This window comes from Rhinoraja longicauda, chromosome 5, assembly GCF_053455715.1.
Source record: "Rhinoraja longicauda isolate Sanriku21f chromosome 5, sRhiLon1.1, whole genome shotgun sequence".
NCBI lineage: Eukaryota > Metazoa > Chordata > Chondrichthyes > Rajiformes > Arhynchobatidae > Rhinoraja > Rhinoraja longicauda.
The window spans coordinates 16,547,058-16,564,053 of NC_135957.1; the positions used below are offsets into that span (position 1 = coordinate 16,547,058).

Below are 16,996 nucleotides of genomic sequence, written 5' to 3' on the forward strand. Positions count from 1 at the left end.
GAAGGACAACTATATCTGCAGCACTCCACCAATCAGGCCTTTATGATAGTGTGGCCAGACGGAAGCCATTCCTCAGTAAAAGGCACATGACAGCCTGCTTGGAGTTTACCAAAAGGCACCTAAAGGACTCTCAGACCATGAGAAACAAGATTCTCTGGTCTGATGAAACCAAGATTGAACTCTTTGGCCTGAATGCCAAGCGGCACCACTCATCACCTGGCCAATACCATATCTACGGTGAAGCATGGTGGTGGCAGCATCATGCTGTGGGGATGATTTTCAGCAGCAGGAACTGGGAGACTAGTCAGGATTGAGGGAAAGATGAACAGAGCAAAGTACAGAGAGATCCTTGATGAAAACCTGCTCCAGAGAGTTCTGGACCTCAGACTGGGGCGGAGGTTCACCTTCCAACAGGACAACGACCCTAAGCACACAGCCAAGACAATGCAGGAGTGACTTTGTGACAAGTCTGTGAATGTCCTTGAGTGGCCCAGCCAGAGCCCGGACTTGAACCCAATCAAACATCTCTGGAGGGACCTGAAAATAGCTGTGCATCGACGCTCCCCATCCAACCTGACAGAGCTTGAGAGGATCTGCACAGAAGAATGGGAGAAATTACCCAAATACAGGTATGCAAAGCTTGTAGCATCATACCCAAGAAGACTTGAGGCTGTAATTGTTGCCAAAGGTGCCTCAACAAACTACTGAGTAAAGGGTCTGAATACTTATGTAAATGTGATATTTCAGTTATTTATTTTTAATTACTTTGCAAAAATTTCTAAACACCTGTTGCTTTTTTATTGTGGGGATTGTGCAGATTGATGATAAAAAATAGAATATAATCCATTTTTAAATAAGGCTGTAACATAGCAAAATGTGGAAAAGATGAAGGGGTCTGAATATATTCTGAATGCACTGTATATCATAAATATTTCTGTTTTATCCTTTTCCTATCTGAAGTATAGCCTTCTAGCTTTTGTATTAAACGTCCTTAGCATTAAGCAATAACATAGTTACAGCCAAACTGTGTGAACGTTGAATTCTCCAATTTTGGGTACATAACCTACAAAGTCCAGACTCAAACATCACCTATTCATGTTGTCCAGACCTGCTGATATACTCCTGCACTTGGTGTCTTTTTTTGTAAACCAACAATAACATGCTGTTAGCTTGGCCAATTACTTGCTGTATTAATACAATAGCCTTTGACAAACTATGCACTAGGCCACTTCAAATCCCTGGAATTAGAATCAGAGTAATGTAGCATGGAAACAGGCCGTTCGCCCAAGCAAAATGCCCATGTAAGCTACTCCAGGTAGACCCAAAATGCTGGATTAACTCAGTGGGACAGGCAGCATCTCAGGAGAGAAAGAATGGGTGACGTTTCGGGACGAGACCCTTCTTCAGACTGAGCTAATCTAAGCTATTCCAGTGTTAGTCCCACATCCTTCTAAAGTTTCCTATCCATGTACCTGTCCAAATGTCTTTTAAGTATTACTACTGTACCTGCCATAACCAATTTCTCTGGCAGCTCGTTCCATTTATGTACCATATTCTGTGTGAATAAACAGTTCCCCAAGTCCTTATCAAATCTTTCTCCTCTCATGAAATTGCAGAGTTATGGATGCCAGCCAGTCCATCAGATAATCCAACACACCACCCTCCCCCCCCCCCCCCTCCTATTGATTCCATCTACACCACATTGCCTCAGGTAACATAATCAAGGACCATTTTTCTTTTCCTACCCCGGGAAAAGAACTGCATGCATTCATCTTATTTATGCTTCTCATGATTTTATACACCTACAAGATCACCCCATTGATCTCCTAAAATCCAAGTAATAAAATCCTAATCTGCCTAACCTCATCCTATAATGCAGCCCCCCCCCCCCCGTCCTAGCAATATTATTGTTAATCTGCTTTGTGTTCCGTCCATCTTAATAACGTCTTTCCTATACAAGGGTAACCGCTGTACATAATACTTCAAATGTGGCCACACCAACGTCTTGTACAACTGCAACATAATGTCCCAACTACTGCACTCAATACCATGTTTCATGAAGGTTAGTGTGCCAAACCCCTTCTTCATCACTATCTACCTGTGATTCCAATTGCAGGGATGATGTACTTTGATTCCTAGGTCCCTTTGTCTATAACACTTCACTAATCCCTACCCTTTATTGTCAAAGTATCGCTCAGGTTTGACTTGCATAAATGCAACATCTCGCACTTAATTGAATGCCTCGGCCCACGCACCTCGCTGATCGAGATTTCACGGTAATTTTTGACAATGTTCTTCAGTCCACAATACCTCATTTTTAAAGTCATCTGCAAACTTACTAACCATGCCTCTCCATCTTCATCCAAATAGTTGATATAGATAACAATGGACCCAGCACCGACCCGAGGCACACCCATACTGCATGTATTCAGGAAGAAAGTCTGCTCAATTGATAACCGGCAATTGTAAAGGTGTCAGATGTTCTCGGGGGAAGGCAGGAAAATGGGGTTAGGAGGGAGAGATGGATCAGCCATGATGGAATGGCTGAGTAGACTTGATGGCCGAATGGCCTAATTCTGCTCCTAGCACATGATCTTATTACAAGCCAGAGCAACAGAGCATACCGTTTACAAAGTGCACTACAACTGCCCATCAAGAATATTCAAACAAAACATGTAAAACCTACAACTTCTAACACCAAGAAGAATAAGGGAAGCAGCCACATAATAAGAGAACCCCCTTTCTGTTCTCCTGCATTACCAGAGCAGGGCCACATGCAAACTGGTGGAACAGCACCTCAGAATCTGCCTCGATAGCTTACAACCAACAGTATAAACATTGAACAATTTTGGGTAACTAACCAACAACATCTCTCCACCCTCATAACTCCTTGGTTCACTCATCCCTTACCACCCAAACCTCCCCTTCCCCAGGTACTTTCCCCTCAATCAAAGGAGATGCACACTCTATACCTCTTTTTTCACCTCCATCCAGAGACCTCAACAATCCTTCCAGGTGAAACAGAGGTTCACATGCACCTCCTCTAACCTCAAATACTGCATTCAGTGTTCCTGATGTGGTCTCCTGTACATCAGCGAGATCAAGGCAACTGTTTCACCGAACACTTGGATTCGGTCCGCTAAGGCCAACTGGATCTCCTGGTTGCTAACCATTTTAACTTCCATTCCCATATTGACTTTTCTGTTGGGCATCCTCCATTGCCAGACTGAGGCCACACACAAACTGGAGGACCAGCCCTTCATATTCCACTTGGAATACTCATGACCCAATCGTATAAATGTTGAATTTTCCAAATTTAGGTAACTACAACCCCTCCCACCCCCTCATTACCCCCGTCCCTTTGTTTTTCACCTCCTTGTCTCCCCTATGCCCCACCTGGACTCATACCTAATTCCCCCCCCCTCCCCACCTACATTCCTTCATCTAGCTTCACAATTTGCAATTCTTAAATCCTTTTGTCACATACCTGTCTTTTCATCTGTCCTTTGTCCAACCAGCTGCCTATCAATAACCCCCCTCACCTATATCCAGCTATTACTTGCCAGACATTGTTCTGCCACTCCCCTCTTCCACCTTTCTTTCGTCCCCTATAATCAGTCAGAAGGATCCTAATTTGAAACTTCTCCTATCCACATTTTCCAAAGATGCTGCCTGACCCGCTGAACTACTCTAACACTTTTTTTCTTAGAAATATAGAAAAATAGGCCATTCGAGCCAGCACCACCATTCAATCTGATCATGGCTGATCATTTAAAATCTGTACCCCATTCCTGCTTTTCCCCCCATATCCCTTGATTCATTTAGCCCTAAGACCTAAATCTAACTCCCTCTTGACACCATCCAGTGAATTGGCCCCACTGCCTTCAGTGGCAGAGAATTCCACAGATTCTGTAACACCTCTGGGTGAATTTTTTTTTGCTCAAGTCTGTCCAATCCCTTAAGAATTTTGTATGTTTCTACAAGATCTCCTCTCATCCGTCTAAATTCCAGTGAATATAAGCCCAGTCGATCCATTCTTTCATCATATGTCAGTCCCGCCATCCCAGGAATTAACTTGGTGAACCTATGCTGAACTCCCTCAATGGCAAGAATGTCCTTCCTCAAACTAGACCAAAACTTCACACGATACTCCCGGTGCAGTCTTACCAGGGCGTTGTACAACTGCAGTAGGACCTCCTTGCTCCTGTACTCTAATCCTCTCGCTATGAAGGCCAGCATCTCATTTGCTTTCTTCACTGCCTGCCATTCTTGCATGCTTACTTTCCGTGGCTGATGTACAAGGACACCCAGGTCTCGTTGCACCTCACCTTTTCCTAATCTTTTTTTATTTTATTTATTTATTTTTATTTTTACAGAACTTTTTAGAAAACAAGCCCTCCCACCCTTCCCCCCACCCCCCCCTTATACTAACCCCAAATAAGAAAAAAGAAAGAAAGATTAAAGATTGCCTGGGTGTTGGGGGTCCTGCACACGCCTCATGGAATTCCAAACAGAATTCCAAACTGTATATATATGTACATCTCTCCCAAAAGGACCATTGAGAATATGAACAATTCTTCTATATATATATATATATAGGCCCATCTTTTGTAAATAAGGACGCCAGATATTTAAAAAAGTATCATATTTGTTCCTTAAATTATAAGTAATTTTTTCAAGTGGGATACAGTTAGAAATTTCATTATTCCAAAGGTCCATACTTAAATAGGAATCTGATTTCCAAGTAACTGCGATAGTTTTTTTGGCTACTGCTAATGCAATTTTTATAATTTTTTTCTGATATTTATTCATTTTAAGTTGTGGTCTTATTCCTTCAACATCACCCAATAACAAAAATCTTGGGTTGTATGGAAGTTGTATTCCGATAATCTGTTCTAGAAAACTTCTTAAGTTTGTCCAAAAAGGTTGTATTTTTGAACAGGACCAAGTAGAATGAAAACCTTTTCCTAATCTGACAGATAATAATCTACCTTCTTGTTCTTGCCACCAAAGTAGATAACCTCACATTTATCCACATTATACTGCATCTGCCACCTGCATCTTATTTTGTGAACCAGCATCTGCAGTTCCTTGTGTCTATAATACATTGCCCTCCACAATGTTTGGGACAAAGACCCATCATTTATTTATTTGCTTCTGTGCTCCACAATTTGAGATTTGTAATAGAAAAAAAATCACATGTGGCTCAAGTGCACATTGTCAGATTTTAATAAAGGCCATTTTTATACATTTTGGTTTCACCATGTAAAAATTACAGCAATTCTTAGACATAGTTCCCTCATTTCAGGGCACTATAATCTTTGGGACACAGCAATGTCATGATTAGTATTTCGTTACATATCCTTTGCATGCAAAGACGAATGAATGAGTTTATTGGCCAAGTATGTACACATACAAGGAATGTGCCTTGGTGCTCCATTCACAAGTAATAACACGAACATACAGTATAAGAATAAAGCATAAAACATTAAGAATACAACATTACGGTTTAAACATGCGAGTGAAATAAACCAGAGCAAAAAGAGACTACAGACTTTTGGTTATTGAGTAGAGCTACTAGTCGCGGAAAAAAACCTGTTTTTATGTCTGGCTGTGGCTGTTTTGACAGTCCGGAGTTGCCTTCCAGAGGGAAGTGCTTTAAAGAGTTTGTGGCCAGGGTGAGGGGGGTCAGAGATGATCATGCCCGCTCGTTTCCTGGTCCTTGCAGTGTACAGTTCGTCAATGAGGGGAAGGTTGTCGCCAACAACCTTCTCAGCTGATCAAACGATTCGTTGCAGTCTCCGCATGCCGTGCTTGGTGGCTGAGCCAAATCAGACCATGATGGAGAAGGTGACAACGGACTCTATGATGGAAGTATAGAATTGGACCATCATTGCCTGTGGCAGATTGTGTTTCCTCAGTTGCCACAGGAAGTACATCCTCTGGGCCTTTTTGACTGTGCCCCCCCCCCCATTTAAGGTCCTTGGAGATGATGGTTCCAAGGAACTTAAATGACTCCACAGATGTGACTGGTGTTGTTGATGGTGAGTGGAGGGATAGCTCTCCTGACTGCTTGAAGTCTGCGATTCATGGACATCACCAGTTGCTGGGTGTCTTCTCTGGTGATGCTCTGCCAGGCCTGTATTGCAGCCATCTTGAGCTTATGCTTGTTTTGAGGGCTAGTCCCCGTCAGTTTTCTATTCAGCATATAAAAGGCATGGCCAATTGGGTTCAGATCGGGTGATTGACTGGGCCACTCAAGAATTGACCATTTTTTAGCTTTGAAAAACTTTGATGCTTTAGCAGTATGTTTGGGATCATTATCATGCTGTAGAATGAACCGCCGGCCAATGAGTTTTGAGACATTTGTTTGAACGAGCAGATAGGATGTGTCTACTCACTTCATAATTCATTATGTTACTACCATCAGCAGTTGTATCATCAATGAAGATAAGTGAGCCAGTACCTTCAGCAGCCATACATGCCCAGGCCATAACACCCCCACCACCGTGTTTCACAGATGAGGTGGTATGCTTTGGATCTTGGGCAGTTCCTTCTCGCCTCGATACTTTGCTCTTGCCATCACTCTGATATAAGTTAATCTTTGTCTCATCTGTTCACAAGACCTTTTTCCAGAACTGTGGTTCTTCTCTTAAATACTTCTTGGCAAACTGTAACCTGGCTATCCTATTTTTTGCGGCTAACCAGTGGTTTGCATCTTGCAGTGTAACCTCTATATTTCTGTTCATGACGTCTTCTGCGGACAATGGTCATAGACAAATCCACACCTGACTCCTGAAGAGAGTTTCTGATCTGTAGGACAGGTGTTTGGGGATTTTTCTTTATTATAGAGAGAATTATTCTGTAATCAGCTGTGGAAGTCTTCCTTGGCCTGCCAGTCCCTTTGCGATTAGTAAGCTCACCAGTGCTCTCTTTGTTCTTAATGATGTTCCAAACAGTTGATTTTGGTAAGCCTAAGGTTTGGCTGATGTCTCTAACAGTTTTATTCTTGTTTCTCAGTCTCATAATGGCTTCTTTGACTTTCATTGCCACAACTTGGTCCTCATGTTGATAAACAACAATAAAAGTTTCCAAATGTGATGGTAAGACTGGAGGAAAGACTGGGTGCTGAGAGCCCTCTTATACCTGCATTAAGGTGGCATTTAAACACACCTGAGCAATTACAAACACCTGTGAAGCCATGTGTCCCAAACATTATGGTGCCCTGAAATGGGGTGGGGGGGACGACTATGTATAAACACAGCTGTAATTTCTACATGGTGAAACCATAATGTATAAAAATACCCTTTCATAAAATCCGACAATGTGTAATTTACCCACATGTGATTTTTTTCTATTACAAATCTCAAATTGTGGAGTACAATTTGATTATTACAAATCTATTACAAATCTCAAATTGTGGAGAGGCAAATAAATAAATGATGGGTCTTTGTCCTAAACATTATGGAGGGCATTGTAAAAACACGCCTTTGCATTCAGAGGCAGAACTGCGTTTTCTTAAAAAAAAGTTGGAGCTCGTAAATTCAATTATGGCTGCTTCATTTGAAGTATAGTCACTTTGTGAAATATGAAATGCAGCAGCCAATTGACATACAGGACATTCCCAAAACAGCAACGTAATGAACTAATAATTTGTGTTTCAGAGATGTTGACTCAGGGATAGCTAATTCCATTGCTCTATTGAAACGGTATCATGGGATCTTTTACATCCACTCAGGACTCATCAGGAAACAGTTTAACATCTTTTCTGACAGATGGCACCTGAGTAACTGCTATACTAATCAATTGTTCTACTTTTATTTGCTCAAGTCTCTGAAGTGGAGCTTCAACTTTTCAGCTCAGAGGTAAGAGTGCCACCAATTAAGCAACAACTGAAATGGGAATAAGTTAAGTAGACATTTTAAAACATATCACAATACTGGAGGCGTTTATCACCTGCTCCTCTATATAAACTCAATAAAAAGCCACAAAAAATGTAGATGGTGAAAATTTGAAATCAAAATGGAAAATTAAGTACCTGAAAGAGTAAATGGTTATTAACTTTGTATGATGGGATGCTTGGTCATTATGCTTTTGGGGCTTCTATATTATTGAAGGTGAAGGAATGCTAATTGCTCATAAGGATGTGTCTGGTAACTTACAATCCCTGGAAACCACAGAAATAATAAAATGGTAGAATGAATGAACAGGATGAGCCTGAACCTTGGGTCCTGAATAGCTGATGTTTGCAAAATTGCACCAGGCAGGATATGGCTATGTGATTGTTAAAGCCTCTAGAGCGGTATATCCTGTTATCCCTGGGAAAGATGTCTGGGAAAGACGATGAACAATGCTCTTGTTAAGATTAGGATGTGGTTAACTGTTGACTATTTGTGGGAGTGTGAAAACAGGACCTTCTGTGGTATGATAAGGGTCCTTATCTTCGACTAATGACTTATTGTGTAGAATAGTTTATGACTTTAGGGTGTCAAGTATATTGTGTTCCTATACAATGAGATTGATTTGAAGGAAATGTTGTGTTAAACATTCTTGCTGTAAATTCTGTATAAAAAATGCTGCAAAAATGCTGTATCTTTGAGTGGAAGCACAGGGAGTGCTAAGTATGGTCATACACCCTTAGCACTGATCCTCCACTCCTGTCTGACGATAATTAAAACTTTGCTTGGTTTACCTTTAACTGTTTATGTTGTTGTCTGTTTTAAGAAACGGACTTTGACATACCCAGTTGGTGTGGAATGAGAAATCGAGATTACATTTCATCCGCATGACTGTTCAACAACATTAGCACTCCGTCTCTCTTTTCTATATCTCCCATACACCAACTCTCCTCTTGCTTGACCTGCTGAGCATTTTTAGTATTTTCTTTGACATATTCATCTTCCTTCCACTACAGCTTTCAACTTTTTAAAAAATCGTTGTTGTACAGTGTAGCTACTTAACAGAAAGCCTACTATTTGCTTCTAAAGAGGGATGAGAAAAGACCATAGAGTAAAATCATAAAGCAGACTTGGTTTTTTAAACATTGAATCAAATCTGCAGAAACAAAAATTAAAGTTGCAGTGCTGATACCATAAGCAGGTTGTAATTGATCAATTCTGATGATAGGTCTTCGGACTGAAATTGCTACTGTTTCTCTATTATTATTGGCTGATCTACTGTGCATGTTCTGGTCTTTTTTGGAATTTTTCAATGACAAATAATCGATGTCGTGTCTTTCTAAGGAATCTTGTCGATGGGCTGGTTTGTTGTTGAGCATTGGATTAGGGAATGAAACCGAGGCAAGATCTGAACAATACATTGTTTTTGCTTTGTTCTGATAGAATGTTAAAACTATGGATATTAATTATATTTTAAAGTTTTGTTTCTCCCTGACTGCAAGCATGAATTTAGTTACCAGTGAGCTGATTTCTCCATATACAAGTGCATTTCTTGCTGCAGTAATTTGCAAAGAAAGAAAGTACAGGAAATATTAAGTTAGCCGGTAACTTCCTTCATTTTCAGATGATCTGCAAAAGGCAAGGCAAATTGTCTGGGCATAAAGTTTTGATTATAATTTGTGATGTATAAAGCCTCCCTCCATTTTCATCTATCTAGTTTAAGGCAGGGAATCACCAGCACTTCCCATGCCTTGCTATTATCTCTGGTGCCTTCAAACAAGTCTTATTCTATCCTCCCATTCTCATTTTCATGTTATCCCTTGGCAACGTCAATAAGCACACCAGGAATTTCACTTGTATGCTAACCACAGCCCATATCACCTTCATCACCACTTCTGATTCTACCACCATCTTCAAAGACTTTGTTCAATATCTAACACAGGCTGAGCAAATATTTCATCCTACACAGGGTTCTGAGTTCCGACCCTGTCATTCTGTTGACCTGTCTGGCACCCTGCTGTCTTACCAGTGTCTACTGTTCCCCATAGTTCTGTTCTCGCTCTCTTTCACCCATGACAGAACAAGGACAAAGTTCTCCTGATCTTTACCTTTCACCCCACCAGTCTCCACCATTTTCAACATGGTTCCCCCACCAGTCACATCTTCTCATCCATATCCCTTTTCGCAGAGGTAATTCTCTGAGCAACTTTTTGGTTTGCACATCTTTCTGCCAATCAACCCCCCCAACCTCACCTATATCCAACTATCACTTGCCTTGCTTTGTCCCACCTCCATCTTTCTTACAGGTTTGTCTCCCTCTCCTACAATCAATCTGAGGAAGAGTCGAGTCTCTAAATGTCACCCATATAATATTCTCCAGAGATACTACCTGACCCACTGAAGTATTCCAGCGCTGTTTAAAAAAAAAAAAATCAGCAGCATTTGCAGTTCCACATATTTACATTTTTCTCAATACATAATGAGAATATCACAATCATTGTCTTCAGTTCCCATGGCATACATTATTCCCTAGCCGCTAATTATGTCACTTGAATGGCTATTGCCTAAAACTGACCACGAGGTAAGTTCCAGACTGCACATCCTCTCCTCTTCCACACCATCTCTGCAACATTGCCTGATTTCATGTGTAGGAAAGAACTGCAGATGCTGGTTTAAATCAAAGGTAGACACAAAATGCTGGAGCAACTCAGCGGAACAGGCAGCATCTCTGGAAAGAAGGGATGGGTGACGTCTCTGAAGAAGGGTCTCGACCCGAAACGTCACCCATTCCTTCTCTCCAGAGATGCTGCCTGTCCCGCTGAGTTGTACCAGCATTTTGTGTCTTGCAATGATTTCACCTGTTTTTCAACTCGTCAGACGCGGAAACTCTGATTCACACTTTCATTACCTAATCCAATGCTCTTCTGCCCAGCCTCTCTCAGGACCAAGAGTTTATTTGTCATATTCACCACATATAATCCGGAACAATGAAACTCTTACTTGCTAAATCTCCTCCATTCCATCACCCCTACAGTTGATGATCGATATCAACTCCCATTTAAGAATCTTAAAACTTACATTTTGTAAAAAACAAAAAAATCTCTCATCAGTTTCCCCTCAGCCTACTGTACCACAATGCTTTAATCCAGCACACTAATTGATAATGCAAACTAACATCCTGACTACTAGATGTCATTCCTATTAAAATCCTAGTACATTTGTTTCACTTTTTTTAAGGTTGTATATAGTGGAATAATAAATAATCCAGGTACCCCATGAATTTCACAGGAGCAGGGGAACCAAGGGCCCAGTGTGTCACAACAAGAGCAGTTTCCAGGGACCTAGTGTATCAAAGCAATTGTTGGAATGCGGGCCCTGGTGTTTCAGAGTGAGAACAGGAATATTTAAATGCAGCTGCCTCTTCACAAAATAGGTTTAGCTTACAGGATTTCAGTACAAGAGCTTGATAGTACAATATAAAATGACTATTACAGTGTAGCTTTAATAATTCATAATTAATTAAACGTTAATAAAATTATTTTCCTCCTCTCCCGAAGTTATTAAGTGTGACAATAGACAATAAGTGCAGGAGTAGGCCATTCGGCCCTTCGAGCCAGCACCGCCATTCAATGTCATCATGGCTGATCATCCACAATCAGTACCCCGTTCCTGCCCTCTCCCATATCTCCTGACTTCGCTATCATTAAGAGCTCTATCTAACTCTCTCTTGAAAGCATCTAGAGAATTGACCTCCACTGCCTTCTGAGGCAGAGAATTCCACAGATTTACAACTCTGAGTGAAAAAGTTTTTCCTAATCTCCGTTCTAAATGGCCTACCCCTTATTCTTAAACTGTGGCCCCTGGTTCTGGACTTCCCCAACATTGGGAACATGTTTCCTGCCTCTAACGTGTCCAATCCCTTAATCCAATATGTTTCAATAAGATCCCCTCTCATCCTTCTAAGTTCTAGTGTATACAAGCCCAGTCGCTCCAGTCTTTCAACATACGCCAATCCCGCCATTCCGGGAATTAACCTAGTGAACCTATGCTGCACTCCCTTAATAGCACGAATGTCCTTCCTCAAATTTGGAGACCAAAACTGCACACAGTATTCCAGGTGTGGTCTCACTAGGGCCCTGTACAACTGCAGAAGGACCTCTTTGCTTCTATACTCAACTCCTCTTGTCATGAAGGCCAACATGCCATTAGCTTTCTTGATGAACAAGGATACCCAGATCTCTTTGTACTTCCCCTTTTCCTAACTTGACACCATTCAGATAATAATCTGCCTTCCTGTTCTTACCACCACATGTACTGCCTTTAACTCAGCAAACCAGTCAGTCATAGGAGTACTATTAAACACAAACCCGACACCGTGCTTCCAATGGTGATATTAGGACAAAATAACCAAACCAGTAACCAACATTTATGCTTTAAGAAGCATCGAAAACAAAAGGCAATGTTGTCCATTGGACATAGGAGTAGAATTAGGCCATTCGGCCCATCGAGTTTACTTGCCATTCGATCATGGCCGATCTATGTTTCCCTCTCGACCCCATTCTCCTGCCTTCCTGCCCCGTCACCCTTTGATGTCCTTACCAATCAAGAACCTATCAATCTCCGCTTTAAAAATATCCAACGCTTAGCCTCCACAACCTCCTGTGGCAATGAATTCCATAGATTCATCACGTTTTGGCTAAAGAAATTCCTCACTAACTGTTAAGGGAAGGAAATTCAAAATGGTGAATCTCAGTAGTTGACGACGTGGTCATCGATGGTCATTGAGTTATATAGCATGGAAAGAGGTTCTTTGGCCTATCATGTCCATGCTGACCATCAAGCACCTATTATACTGATCCCTCAGGCAGTGCATTCCAGAGTTCTACCATGTACTGAGTGGAAAACAATTATTATTCAATTTTTCCCCAAATCCTTCCCCAATCATGCTTGACCCGCTGAGTTCCTCTGGCATTTTGTGTTTTGTGTCCTCAGATTATGTCTTGTGTCCTCAGATTATTACATCCATGAAGGGGAAACATTTCTCACTATCATCCCAGTTTAAGGGCCCCCATCATTTTGTAAATCACAATGAATGACGGTGCTGGCTTGAAGAGCCGAATGGCCTCCTCCTGCGCCTATTTTCTATGTTTCAAGCGGGTCTCTATCCAGCATTCCCTGCCTCAAAGAAAACAAAACCAGGTTATCCAAACTGCCATCTGCACTTCGCCTCCCCTCTTATCCAGCCCGGTAGAATCACATTCTTTCTAGAGATAAGCAACCAGAAATAAACACAACACTCTGTCTGTGTCCTAACTAATGTGTCATGTTGTCATAATTTAACCCACCTGTTTTAATATTGTATAGCCCAGGAAATGAATGTGAGTATCCCCTATGCCTTCCCAACCATCTTATCGACCTGTGATGCTGGATTTGTGCACAAAAGGTCTCTTTGTTCCATGAGACAATAACATGCAGAAATGATTAACAAATTCAAACAAGCGAAGTTCAGGCATGTGAAAGATTAAATAATTTGAAAACAAGGATGCAAGTTTAAAATCAAGGCATCAAAACAATGGGAACTTGACTTGGTCAATATCCAGTGCAGTGCAGTGCAGTGCAGCAATGCATCCACCAGAAAAATAGAAAAGAGAAATAACCATTTGATGGAGAACCAGGGAGAAAAATAGCACTGTGGAGAGAGAACTATGCTGATCTCCATCGGCGGTCATTCGCCCCACTGTTGTTGTGTTGGCCCTTTGAAAACTATTTAATTGGCCGGATTCTCCTGCCCTTCCCGTAAAGTTTTGCTTCTAACTATGCAAAGTTACTAGAGTCTGCATCCATGGCCCTTTCCGATACCATATTCCAATTTGTGAAAATTCGCCAGATAAAATGTTTATCATCACTTACCTGGTTCGCCTGCCTAATCAGCGTGTCTCTTCTGTACTGACCCTCTCGTCACTGAAACGCGTACTTCCTAATTTACTTAATTAAAACCTTAATGTCTGAATCCACACTTCCCTTCTTAACCATCAAAGGGAAAACAACAAAGCGATAGGAACACATATACATGCACATACAAGAGAGCCAACACCACCAGCTGGCCGCAATGCCTGGACAACAGATGAGCGCTGACAGCCATGTTCTCAGCAAAAAACCCACCGACATTTACCTCTAAATTCCAACTGCCCGTCGAAAATAAATAGCGGGGGCAGCGAGGTGATGCCCGGGGTAGGACGGCGGTGCCAGGCCGCCCGCGAGCTCCGGGGCCACAGTTCTTCCCGCGCCAGTTCCGTCCCCCTCCCCCTGCAACTGGCTGTGGTGTGAGGGGGGAACGTCAGGCGAGTTCAAAATGTAACCACCACCTTCGCTGGGCAGCCAGCGAGCCGCGCTCCCGCCGCCACCGAGCACGAGCCGCCACCGAGCACGAGCTGCCGCCGCCCTAGGCCTCGGCGTGGAGGTGAGCAGGGGGTGTGGATTCAAGCAACATCGGGGCCGGCCTCGTCACCGCCGCTCAGGTCGGTCGCCTGTTTCGCTCGGCACTTCAACATCAACCAGTTTTTTGTTTTTTTTAAAGCCTCTGCGACAGAGGAGACGCGAAGTGAGAGAGACAGAGAAATATCCCAACTGTCATCGAGCTACAGACGGAGTGCTGCGGCCCCGAGGCTCACTGCGCTTGCGCGGCGGCGGGCGGGCGAGGCTGGTGCGCGGAGGTGAGCGGTGCTCTCCGCCTTCGAAGGGTAACGCAAGCGGTGCTCTCCGCCTTCGAAGGGTAACGCAAGCGGTGCTTCATGCGTCTGCACCCTCTCTGGTCTACGGACTCGCTCCTGTCGGCTGTTCCGAAAAACCATCAGAAATTACGTATTAAGATGTTTTTTTTTCATCTTTCAATATATTCATGGAGCGCTGGAAGCTTTTGGGGGGCGGGATGGGGAATGAATGGGGCGGTAATCCTGGGGGCTGGGGCGGTAGAGGGAGGTGTATAAAAACCATAAAGGAAAATAGGGTTAGTTGCATATAGAGTCTTTCTCTCATGGTATCAAAAAAATTATAGGGGTAGGGGTATAAAAAAAAAGCTAGAGGACGTAAGTTTATGATGAGAGGGGAAAGAGTGCTCTCAGGAATCTGAGGGACAGCTTTTTCACGCAGAGGGATGGTGGGTGTATGGAATGAGCTGCCAGAGGAAGTAGTTGAGGCAGGTACTAGAACATCATTTGGACCGGTACATAGGAAAGAATTAGCGGAACATGGGCTAGGCATGGGCAAATGGGATTGTTCTGTATGGATGAGATGGACCAAAGGGCATGTTTATGTGCTGTTGGACTATTAGCTGAAGAGACATGGAAAAGTACAGCACAGAAGCTTTGGCTCTTTGGCCCACAATGTCTGTGCTGAACATGATACCAAATTAAACTAATCTCCACTGCCTGCATGTGATCCATATCCCTCCATTCTTGCATATTTACATGCTAATCCAAAAGCATCTTCATTTCAACTATCTGCATCCATCACCATATCTTAATCTCTGTATCCAGCACTTTTCAGGCACCCTCCACTCTCTGTGTGGAAAAAAAAAACTTTCCCCGTCCTTTCAGTGCTGGTGGTCTGGTATCCTCTTTGTGACAATGTTGATTTTCCCCTGGGTACTCTGATTTCCTCCCATATCCCAAGGATGTGTTGACTGGTGAAATTAGTTATTGTGAGCGACCCTAGGGCATAGCTTTCAAGTGAGAGGAGTGAAATTTAAAGAAGACTAGACCAAGTGGATCCGTTGGGTCCAAACCTCTCCTGCATTGGCGCAGCACCCTCTCCTCTCCACTCCACTTTCCCTTCCCCTCAGTCACTCTCGCCCTCGACTCCACTCACTCCACTCTCCCCTTCCCTCATTCACATCTGCCCTCCCCTACCCTCACTCCATTCTCCCCTTACTGACTCCTGCCTTCTCCTCACTCCAATACCCCCTCCCTTTTGACTCTAGTCCTCCACTTTCCTCTCTTGATTCTCCACTTGATTGGAATGTGCTGAGAGTAAAGTGCATTCAGGAAAGATTAGTGTAAATGGGTGCTCATTGACACAGATGTGGGAAGCTGAAGGCCCTGTTTCTGTGCTGTATTTTTTCACTCTCTTAAGTTTAGGATATAAATACATAAAAATGAAGGCTGATAATGTTGCCAAAAAGGGCTTCATGAAATTAGGGCACAAAGAAATGTAGTATACAAATATAGCCTGGAACGAAATATAAAACCAGACTGTAAAAGTCAAGTCAAGTTTATTTGTCACATACACATAAATGTGCAGTGAAATGAAAGATTACCCACAGTCCAACACCAAGAGCAATAAAAATAAGCAATAACACACACAATCAAACAAAAAGCAACATCCATCACAGTGAGTCTCCTCCAGTCACCTCCTCACTGTGATGGAAGGCCAGAATGTCTTTTCTCTTCCCCTGCCGTCTTCTCCCACGGTCAGGCTGTTGAAGTTGCCACGTTCCAGGCCGCGCCGGACGGTGAAAGCTTCAATTAATTCAAAAAGATTAGCAAAAGATATTGTCAATTCCCTACAGTCTGAGACAGGACAAATTATATTAGGGAATAGGTCAATGGCAAAGAAATTAAATAAATAGTTTGTGTTTTTTAACAGAAGATGACACAAAAAGTTTCTTAGAAATCGTGGAGAACAACATGTTCAGAATGAAAGATGAACTGAAAGAAATTAGCTTAGTGAAACGATATTGTTGGAAAAATGAATAGGTCTGTAAACTGATATATCCACAGGATCTGATGATCTGCATGTTTGTGAGTGAATAATGGAATATATGCATGTATTAGCTTCTTCTGAACAGCTTTCACAACTATTGGGGCAAGTGTATATCTGTTTGGAGAGTGACAGAAACTTGCTTGGAATGCAAGTGTAGGAGTGTACTGGACCAACCAAAACCAGTACTAAAAAGATATAAAGATCAACATTTGCATTCTTTTCTCTCTTGCGCTAAGTAATTGGTATTGCTTTATTATTGTCATGTGTATTAGGATACAGTGAAAAACTGTGTTGCATGCTATCCAGGCAAATTATACAAGGCATCAGTACATCAAGAT

At 42.4% G+C, this 16,996-nt stretch overlaps 1 protein-coding gene across 4 annotated transcripts in view; it reads right to left on the minus strand.

Moving 5' to 3' along the window:
- fam135a (family with sequence similarity 135 member A) overlaps positions 1–14,694 on the minus strand; it is a 98,661-nt gene extending 83,967 nt beyond the window's left edge. For 2 of the 4 annotated variants that reach the window (XM_078398975.1, XM_078398974.1), the window contains exon 1: positions 14,071–14,684. The gene's annotated coding sequence lies outside the window, so the exon portion shown is untranslated. Of the gene's footprint in view, positions 1–14,070 lie in introns of all 4 variants that reach the window. The other 2 variants (XM_078398976.1, XM_078398978.1) reach the window with 2 other exon arrangements.
- Positions 14,695–16,996: the final 2,302 nt, after the last annotated feature.